Here is an 11,080-nt window from a genome sequence, read left to right on the forward strand (position 1 = left end):
AGGGCCTCGCTCTATAATCCAGGCCGGAGTGCAGTGGCGCAATCATAGCTTACTCCTGGGCTCAAGTGATTCTCCTGCCTCAGCCTCCCCAGTAGCTAGGACTACAGGCTCACACAACTCATTTTTTAATTTTTTCTAGAGACAGGAATCTCAAGGACAACTTTGCCCGTGCCCACTTCTACATGGCGACTGAGCACCTGGAAAAAAAAAAAAAGATAGCATCTCACTATGTTGCCCAGACTGGTGTCGAACTCCTGGGCCCAAGCAATCCTCCTGCCTTGGGCCTCTCCGAACTGCTGGGATTACAGGCATGAGCCACTGCACCCAGCTGGCTTTTACATTTTTTAATGGTGGAGGAAAAAAAAAATCAAAACAAGAATGACATTTGATGTCAGATGAAAATTACATTGAATTTAAATTTTAGTGTCCATGCATAAGATCTGTTTATAACACAGCTACACACATTTGTTTACATACTGCCTATTTCTGCTTTTGTACAACAGAATCAAGCAGTTGTAACAGAGGCCGTATGGCCTGCCAGGTGTATAATATTTACTATTTGGTCCTTTAAAAAATGGATTTGCCAGCCCTTGTTTTGTTTTTTTTTTTTTGTTGTTGTTGTTTTTAAGAGGACATCTTGCTCTGTCGCCCAGGCCGGAGTGCAGTGGCGCGATCTCGCTCACTGCAACTTCCACCTCCTGGGTTCAAGCAATTCTCCTGCCTCAGGCTCCTGAGTAGCTGGGATTAGAGGAGCCCACCATCACACCCAGCCAATTTTTGTATTTTAGTAGAGACAAGATTTCGCCATGTTGGCCAGGCTGGTCTCGAACTCCTGACCGCAAGTGATGGCCTGCCTCAGCCTCCCAAAGTGCTGAGATTACAGGCGTGAGCCACCCCTGTTAGAGCCCGGCCCCCTGTTCTAATTTATTCATTATTCAACTGATTTATTGGCAGTGTACTATGTTCGTTGTGCTTGGGTTCTTGGTGCTTGATTACTGTTTTCAGTGCTGGAGTTAGAAAGTTCCTAACCTTAATGGACCTTATACTGTAGGTGACATCAAAAATGATATTATAGTAAATTGAGTCCTATTATGTAGATGTTAACAAGAATCATTAACATGGACATGCTTTCTAGGTGCCAAGCACTACTCTAAGGATTTCATATGCACGAATTTACTTAATCCTCACAATAACTATGCAGTCTGCAAGGAATCTTTAGAAGAGGATATAACCATGACTTTCATACAGATACACAAAATCAACCCATGTCAAAGATTTTATTAAGCTCATTAGTTAATCAGGGAACCAGGAAATGTTGTAAGTGGTTCAAAGAAGAATTCAAAAAAATATATAGAAAATAAAGAATTGCGAAATAAATGTATACATAGATGAAAAATGGGTCTGTCCTCAAGGCCATTATCATTCTATTGGAGGCAGGCCGTTTGCATTTCTGTGGACAACTGTCATTTACGGAGTTGTGCAAAAGCTCAAAGACAATAAAAGACAGAGATTCTGGGTGCGGTGGCTCGGTGGCTCACGCCTGTAATCCCAGAACTCTGGGAGGCTGAAGTAGGAAGATCGCTTGAGGTCAGAAGTTTGAGACCAGACTGGGTGACATAATGAGACCCCATGTCTACAGAAATAAAAAAAAAAGACGGAGATAACACAGATAGGTGAGCAAGTCTAAGAAGCTTTTCTTGCCTATTTCAGTCTTTCTCAGTTTTTTTCTGATAGAAGTGAGTACTACAGTATGTCCATACAATATATTTGTATAGATTGAAGATGTCCTTGATGACATTACAGGCATACCTCCCTTTACTGCACTTCACTTTATTGTGCTTTGCAGAGACTGTGTTTTTTACAAAATGTGGCAAGCCTGCATCAAGCGAGTCCACCGGTGCCATTTTCCCAAGAGCATGTGCTCACTTTGCGTCCCTCTGTTACATTTTGGGAATTCTTTTACAATATTTCAAACATTTTCATTAATTATACCTGTTATGGTGATCTGTGATCAGTGCTCTTTGATGTTACTGTTGTCTTTGTTTTGGGGTGCCACAATCCACATCCACATAAGATGGTGAACTTAATAAATGTTGTGTGTGGTCAGACTGCTCCACTGACCAGCGTTCCCCCATCTCTCTCCCTCTCCTTGGGCCTCCCTATTCCTTGAGACACAACAATATTGAAATTAACAACACTACCATGTCCTCTAAGTAAAGTGAAAGGAAATGTGTCATATGTCTGTCTCTTACTATAAATCAAAAGCGAGAAATGATTGAACTTAGAAAGACATGTTGAAAGCCAAGACAGGCTGAAACCGAGGCTTCCTGGCCAAACAGCCGTGAGTGAATGCAAAGACGTTTCTGAAGGAAATTTAAAATGCTACTACAAGGCCAGACGTGGTGGCTCACACCTATAAATCCAGCTGAGACGGGAGGATTCCCGGAGTCCAGGAGTTTGAGGCCAGCCTGGGCAACATAGGGAAATCCCATCTCCAAAAAAAAAATAACAGGCCAGGCGCAGTGGCTCACGCCTGTAATCCCAGCACTTTGGGAGGCCAAGGCGGGAGGATCCTGAGGTCAGGAGATTGAGACCATCCTGACCAACAGGGTGAGACCCCATCTCTACTAAAAAAAAAAAAAAAAAAAAAAATTAGCTGGGCATGGCGGGGGTGTTTGTAGTCCCAGCTACTTGAGAGGCTGAGGCAGGAAAACTGCTTGAACCCAGGAGGCGGAGGTTGCAGTGAGCTGAGATTGTGCCACTGCACTCCAGCCTGGTGACGGAGCGAGACTCCATCTCAAAAATAATAATAAAATAAAAATTAATTTAAAAATGAAAATAAGCTATTCCACCTCTAGCTTTACCTATTTCTGACAACAACAAACAAACAAAACCGCATTTCTTCCTCTTATGCAGAGAAATTCAATGATACTTCCATGTGATCTTTTTCAGGCTTTGTTTTCACTCCCATCTTTTAATACCTAAATGCCCCTTCAAGATAATTTCCTAAACAAAAACAATTCCCTTCTTTAGAGAAATTCCTGCAGAGGACTTTTTAAACACATTTTTAACACTGAAAGATGACCTTGAATTCACTCGAATTTATATTTTCAAAACCACTTCAAACTTTGGTTTCCTGAGTGTCAATTAGTAATAAATTACTTGCAATATACCCCGAGTCATTGAGAAGCACTCCCCTAATTGTCCAGTTTTGCACATGTGTTAGATTACAGATGGATTTCAAGGTTCCGGAGTACTGTTTCTGTACTTGTCTCCTTACAACCAGAGCATCTGACAAAGGGTTTGCTGCGTGTAATAGACTAAAAAGAAACTGTCTGCTGAACCTCTTTTCTAGGACTTGGTATTATAGAACTGCTCTGGAATTGGTGAAGTGTTTCTTCACAGTCCTCCACGGCACTGGTTTATAACGTTTGCCAGATAATGTTGGCCAAGTTATGATTTGATAGGGAACAAAACCCAGAAGGAGCCATGATTCCACCCCAAAGATAAATACTTGGAATGGAACGCTTTGTTTCCTAAACATCTGAAGTTATCAAATCAACCTTCTTGCCTCTTCTTTTGTTTTCTTTGCAAAAGTGAGATCCTGAAGGGCCACAGCTGCTATATGACCTCAAGTGACCATGTCAGCTAATTCCTCAAATTAGTGCCTCTGTTTTTAATGGTGCAGAAAGATCCAAGCTCAGAAAATCAAGGAAGAGAATTGGCATGGGGAGCTTGTCTCCAGTGTTGCAAGAGAGCTGAAGTCAGAACTGGACTGAGCAACTTGACATGCCCAAGTAGTGAAGGAGTTCAGGACCTGCCACCCCAAAATACGCTGCCTTGGCATATTAATTATTTTGGGCTAAATGCACTTCAAAAAGAGCAGGTGCGGCTGGGCGCAGTGGCTCACACCGTAATCCCAACACTTTGAGAGGCTGAGGCAGGTGGGAGTTCGAGAACAGCCTGGCCAACATGGTGAAACCCCGTCTTGACTAAAAATACAAAAATTAGCCAGGCATGGTGACTCATGCCTGTAATTCCAGCTACTTGGGAGACTGAGGCAGGAGAATCACTTGAACCTGGGTGGCGGAGGTAGCAGTGAGCCAAGATCACGCCACTGCATTCCAGCCTGGACGACAGAGGGAGACTCCATCTCAAAACAAACAAAAAAACCCCAGCAGGTGCAAGAAGGACTCTGATCTCCCCTTTTCCTCCTGAAAGCAGGAGATGAAACTCCCCCATGAGAGATGCCCTTCCTAAACTAGGAGGAAACCAGCATTCTTATCACTAGAGATGAGGAGTCGAAACTGAGAGAAAACTACAAACAAACTTTGCGACACTAACCCTTATCTTTCTGGTTACTTTTCCACAATTTACTACTCTTCATTCAACTTAGTAGAGAAACTTTCAGCTCTCTGTATAAACTGCTTCTCTGTGCCTTTATTTTCTTGTGAGGGCTCCCATGCACGTGTCAATCAATCACGTCAATCAAATCTGTGTGCGTTTCTCTTGTCACTCTGCATGTTGTCAGTCCCAGCGGGAGACTCCAGGAGCAGGGAGGAGAATCTGACCTTCCTTCCAGTGTGGATGGAAGAAAATGAAGCTCCCATCGTGATACTGACGGGTCAAGGCAATGCCACTTTCTGCTGGCCAGAAGGTATTATTGCCAAAGGGCAAGACCCTTAGAGATGATCTAGTATTGCTCTGTGATTTTATGGATGAAAGATATTAATAGCAAAGTGACCATCCAAGGCTACACGGTAACTTGGTGGCAGTGGTAGAATTATTACCTAGGGATTCTTTCCATGCAGCCACTTCACTTTTCTTGACGTATATAAGAAAAATAAGGAGCCTGAGGTGGGAGGATCACTTGAGTCAAGGAGTTCAAGGCCTGTCTGGGGAACACGGGGAGACCCTTTCTCTACAAAAAAACACAAAAAGGGCACTTGAGCTCTCGGCGGCAGAAGAGAACTTGATTGGCCTGCTTTTCTTACTGTGGCTGCCAGGCTCCTGTCAGCCGCTCAGTTAGAAAGCTGCTCTCGCACTTGCTCAGCCTTGGTGCTGGTCCTCTACCCAGCTCTGCACCTGTCTTGCTGGTGCTGAGTCTGCCTTGTCAGGGCTGCCTGGCTTCCCTGCGGATGGCACCAGGGCAGGACAATGATGCCTCTGGATGAGCTTCCCCACCCTGCCCTCTGTGGGCTTTGTCCAGCCTAGTCGGCCTTGCCTTGGCTACAGCCCAGGGAAGACTTGAGAAGTGGGAATTTCAGGAAGCTAGGGAAATCTTTTTTGGTGGGGGATCAAGGTCTCGCTGTGTTTCCCGGGCTGGAGTACAGTGGAACAATCATAGCTCACTGCAGCCTCCAGCACCCAGGCTTAAGCCATCCTCCGGCCTCAGCCTCCCTAGTAGCTGGGACCACAGGTGTGTGGCACACATGTAGCTAATGTTGTAATTTTTTGTAGAGACAGGGTCTTGCTATGTTGCCCAGGCTGGTCTCGAATCCTTGGGCTCAAGCAATCCACCCACCTTGGCCTCCCAAAGTGCTGGAATTACTGGCATGAACTACCGTGCCTGCTCGGGGAAAACTTTTAACAGACAGTAGAATCCGTTTGAATATGAGCTGTTGAGAAATGGGGAAGTTGGTGGGTGTGAGAGCATCGAGTTGGGGGTTTGTGACAGGAACAGAATAGGAATCAGTCTGACTGGACACTTGAAAGAAGTTTCCTTAAAATATAAAAATAATTTTGCAGAGGAATGTTTACACAAAAAACGATCTAAAGAAAAAACAGCTTACACACCGGAATCAAAATGTCACTTGATTCCCAGAGGGAATGAGCTCAGAAGTTAAAAAGAAAGGGATCCTTTCCAACTATTAAATGTATTTTAAAAGGCCCTTTTGGGTTTAAATTGGTTCCTGGAAGAACACAGGCCCTTATCCCAGGGGAGGTATCTTTGCAGATGCAAATAGAAGGGCCCAGAAGCTCACTATTCAGAATGGGGGTGGCGGGGGCAGAGGGCAGAGGGCAGGGAGGTCAACCAGAAATACTCCATCAATGGTGGTTTCAGCTGATAAATTCAGCCAGATTTTAAGATCAAGCATTTGGAACTTGAGAACTTCCCACTAGGGTTGCTTTTGTTTATCCTACTTCCCTGGCTGTTGGAGTTCGCAGGGAGTGGTATCATTGGAAGAACTTTGAAAGCAGGTCCAAATTTTCTAAGGCACAACCTTCGGAATGGAAAACAGTTCTGCAAATTGGTTTGCAAGAGTCATAAATAAACTTTGAGTGGGCAGTTTTAATAAGTGTGCTGCCTGAGCAGTGAAGGAAGTTGAAAATGCAACTGCCCAACTGCTAGCAGCTAGCTGGTCACTGCAAGAAAAGGGAAACAGGGTTCCCGATTCCCAGTTCACTGCTTTTATTGTAAACTTGATCCTGTGGTCTGGAAGTCAACCTCGTATAAGTATTAAAATAGCTTCAGAAGTGAAGCTGACTTACATATGAAGTGCAGAATAAGATGCCTCGTCTTCCCAGGCACCACACAAAATCTGGACCTCTAAGCAACTTGTCACCATCTAAGGCCATCAAATCAAAAGGAAACAAGAAAGATGCTCCTACCTAGTTGAGGGGGAAGAAGGGGCTTGGGGGCCTGGGGCCTCAGGAGCTGAGAGGTAGGCAACTCTTAAAGGTACTGTCATTTTGGGAAATTCTTACTTCCCTTTCTGCAAACCTCCAACTTCCTCCCCCTCCCCCAAGGCCCTTTAGAGCATCCTTCGTTTGCTCCTGGACACACCTTTGTCACTGTGCCTTAGGACAGTGGTCCCCAACCTTTAGCAGTCCCCAACCTTTCTGGTACCAGCGACTAGTTTCGCAGAAGACAATTTTTCCACGGATCAGGGGAGGCAGAGTGGGGAAGCCTTTGGGATGCAACTCTTCCACCTCTGATCATCGGGCATTGGTTAGATTCTCATAAGCAGAGTGCAACCTAGATTCCTCGCACAAGCAGTTCACGGTAAGGTTTGTGCTTCTATGAGAATCCGATGCTGATGCTGATGTGACAGGAGGTGGAGCTCAGGCGGTCATGCTCACTCAAGGGCTGCTCACCTCCTGCTGTGTGGCCCTGTTCCTAAGAGGCCAGTCCCCGGCTCAGGGGTTGGGGACCCCTGCTTTAGGACAACAAAAGCCAGGGGAGTTCATTTTACTGCAGGTGACTTAAAGGGAGCACTGGTCATCCCACCTACCCGCTTTCCATCCCTGCCTCTCATCTTTACCTGCAACCCACTGGTACGCAACTTTTCTGCCTGTTGTTTTGTGTTCAGGAGTCTCCTGAGTGTTAGAGTCATTTGAATCAGAGCTACTCCGTTCTTGAATAGGGGCTGGGTAAAATAAGGCTGAGACCTGCTGGGCTGCATTCCCAGGAGGTTAAGGCATTCTTAGTCACAGGATGAGATAGGAGATCAGCACAAGACACAGGTCATAAAGACCTTGCTGATGAAACAGGTTGCAGTAAGGAAGCCGGCCAAAACCCACCAAAACCAAGATGGCGACGAGAGTGACCTCTGGTTGTCCTCACTGCTACACTCCCACCAGCGCCATGACAGTTTACAAATGCCGTGGCAATGTCAGGAAGTTACCCAATATGGTCTAAAAAGGGGAGGCATAAATAATCCACCCCTTGTTTAGCATGTAATCAAGAAATAACCATAAAAATGGGCAATCAGCAGCCCGAGGGTAGCCATTCTTTTATTCCTCTACTTTCTTAAACTTGCTTCCACTTTGCTGTATGGACTTAGCTTGAATTCTTTCTTACAAGAGATCCAAGAACCCTCTCTTGGGGCCTGGATCAGGACCCCTTTCCAGTAACACGAGTAATGACTGATGAAGTGTGTGGTCAGCTAGCACTGAGTCTTCGGCAGTCTCCATTTATCTAGCAAACCTTTACCAAGCTCCTTCTACAATCCCAGCAGCATGCTTATTAAGGATTCAGGAGACCCAGTCCCGGTTCCTCCACAGCGCAGCATGAAGTCTGAGAGTAAACCACCAATGCCACCAATGCAACAACTCTGGTCATGAGGGTTTGTTGGGGTTTCACATTGTGGCCATGGCAGCCAACAGAGGGGAGACGAGGGGGGTGTACTTTTCTTGGAGATATGGGGGTGGACAATCCTATGGGTAGGATGCAGGTGAGAGGGAACAGGAAAGACACTGTACATCCAGAAAAACCACGTGCAGAGGAATGAGGCAAGAGACGGCATGCTGGGATGTCAGGAGCAGCAGGAGGCAAAGTTGAAGAGCCAGGCATGGGACAAGCTGTGGAGGAACCGTGAGCCATTGTTACCTGGAGTGGGGGGCGGACCGTCCTTGTTCTTAGAGTTCCCAAGATGGCGGCAGGCCGCTTCCAAGATGGCGGCAAGCCTCTTGTTCTCTGACCTGGGGTTCTTGGCATCACGGATTCCAAGGAATGGAATCTTGGGCCATGCGGTGAGTGTTACAGCTCTGTCAGAAGCTGTGGGTCATGGAATAAAACTGTGGAACCCAGCGACTGGCGTTTAGCTCGATTAGGATGAACCCAGGCACTTAGGCATGCAGGAACAAAGGCGAGCCTTTAGCCCGATTGGGAGTGGCAATGGGCGCCTCGCTGGATCAGCAGCACAGCAGATACCCTGCCAGATCTGGAGGGGTGGAAGTCAGCAATGGGTCTGCCACGGCAGCAAACAGCAGTGGTGGATGGCGAGCAAAAGCTCAGCTCGAGCCGTTAACAAACACGGACCAGCAGAGTGTGCAGTTGCAAGATTTAATAGAGTGAAAACAGAGCTCCCACAAAATGGGAGGGGACCCAAAGGGGGTTGCCGTTGCCGGCTCGAATGCCTGGGTTTATATCCCGCTCATTGTCCCTCACGCTGTGCTCTCAGGCAATAGATGATTGGCTATTTCTTTACCTCCTGTTTTAGCCTAATTAGCATTATAGTGAGCTCTCTTTACTACCTGATTTGTCGGGTGTGAGCTAAGTTGCAAGCCCCATGTTTAAAGGTGGATGTGGTCACCTTCCCAGCTAGGCTTAGGGATTCTTAGTTGGCCTAGGAAATCCAGCTAGTTCGGTCTCTCACCATCACAGGTGTCTGAGCAGGAGACTGGGATGATCCAGTTTCTGATTTAGAAAAATCACCTGGGGCTGGAGTGGGGAGAAGAGATGGGTGGAGAGGTGAGCCTGTAGACAAATTAGATCAGGATCCTCACGTGGTCTCTGGGCAAGCTTTGTCCCACTTCCACAATCTCTAGATTCTAGAGAAAGTGGGCCCTTGCTGAGATGGGGGCAGCAATCCTCTGAGAAGAATTCTCCGAGGGACCTCTCCATAGGTCTCTTTACACAGAGTTGTGAGTCCATTTCCTGGACCTTTCTTAAACCCCCCAAGTAAAGTTCCAGGTAGGAGAACCTGAGACATTGCTAACACACCCTGGGGCAGCAGTTTTCCTAGTGGGGCCCCAGATCACTAGGAGCAGCAGCATTGCATGAGAACTTTAAGATCTCATCTTCCTGAGACCTACTTTATAGCTATTGAACCAGAAACTCTGGGGCCCAGCTACAATGGGTTTTGTTTTTGCTTTTTTTTTGAGATGGAGTCTCGCTCTGTCGCCCAGGCTGGAGTGCAGTGGCGCAATCTCGGCTCACTGCAAGCTCCGCCTCCCGGGTTCACGCCATTCTCCTGCCTCAGCCTCTCTGAGTAGCTGGGACTACAGGGGCCCGCCACCACGCCCGGCTAATTTTTTTGTATTTTTAGTAGAGACGGGGTTTCACTGTGGTCTCGATCTCCTGACCTCGTGATCCGCCCGCCTCGGCCTCCCAAAGTGCTGGGATAACAAGCGTGAGCCACCGCGCCCGGCCTTTTTTTTTTTTTTAAGAAACAGAGTCTTGCTCTGTTGCCCAGGTTGGAGTGCAATCATATGATCATGGCTCACTGCAGCCTCTAACTCTTGGGCTCAAATAATCCTCCTACCTCAGCCTCCCAAGTAACTGGGACCATAGGGTGCCACCATACCCAGCACTGTGACAGGCTTTCACTTTGCAGAGATGGGATCTCACTATGCTACCCAGGCTGGTCTCAAATTCCTGGACTTGAGTGATTCTCCCACTTCGGCCTCCCAAAGTGCTGAGATTACAGGCATGAGCCACTATGCCCAGCCCCAGCTAGTGTTTTAACAAGCTCCAGGTGATTCTGATGCAAGGTTCAAGTTTGAGAACCACTACCTTGTGATAGCACAAACTCAGATGAGCTATATGGAGAACTGATCACCAGGCTCCCAACATCCTATTGTTTTGTTTCTTTAAGAGAAAGAAAAGCTTCAAGCCTAATCATAGTCACCACCAAGCAACTTAAATGTTCCATGTGTAGGCTGGGCGTGGTGGCTCAAGCCTGTAATCCTAACACTTTGGGAGGCTGAGGCGGGCAGATTGCTTGAACCCAGGAGTTCAAGACCAGCCTGGACAATATAGTGAAACCCCATCTCTACAAAAATTACAAAAATTAGCCAAGCCCAGTGTTGGTGCGTGCCTGTAGTCTCAGCTACTTGGGAAGCTCACGTGGGATGATCACTTGAACCCAGGAGGTGTAGATTGCAGTGAGCTGAGTGCAACTGCACTCCAGCCTGGGCAACAGAGCTAGACCCTATCTCAAAAACAAAAGGTTTTATTTGACAGACATGGAATGATTATAATTATGATTTATTTGATAATCTAGCAAATGATTTTTAAAAACCTACTATTTGCACTGTACTTTCTGGGCAGAGGGAAGAAAGAAAAAAGACACAAAGTTCCTTCCTCCAGTAGGATTCTGCCATCATCACATCATCAATCATCATCAACATCATCATTATTATTATCATCAATCATCACCATCTTCAAAAAACATCTTTTAATGCTAATGATAGTCACTTATAAGAATCCATGTCTGAAAATCCACAAGGGATTTCTGAGAACTCATTTTGTACCCAGCTCTGTTCCCTAAGGCTTCTGCCCACAACTGATTTGCTGTCTGGTTCAGTCAGAACTTGAACACAAGAAGCAATCAGTCACACAGGGCAGCAGATA

The sequence above is a fragment of the Symphalangus syndactylus genome, chromosome 10 (genome assembly GCF_028878055.3).
Source record: "Symphalangus syndactylus isolate Jambi chromosome 10, NHGRI_mSymSyn1-v2.1_pri, whole genome shotgun sequence".
Classification (NCBI taxonomy): Eukaryota; Metazoa; Chordata; class Mammalia; order Primates; family Hylobatidae; genus Symphalangus; species Symphalangus syndactylus.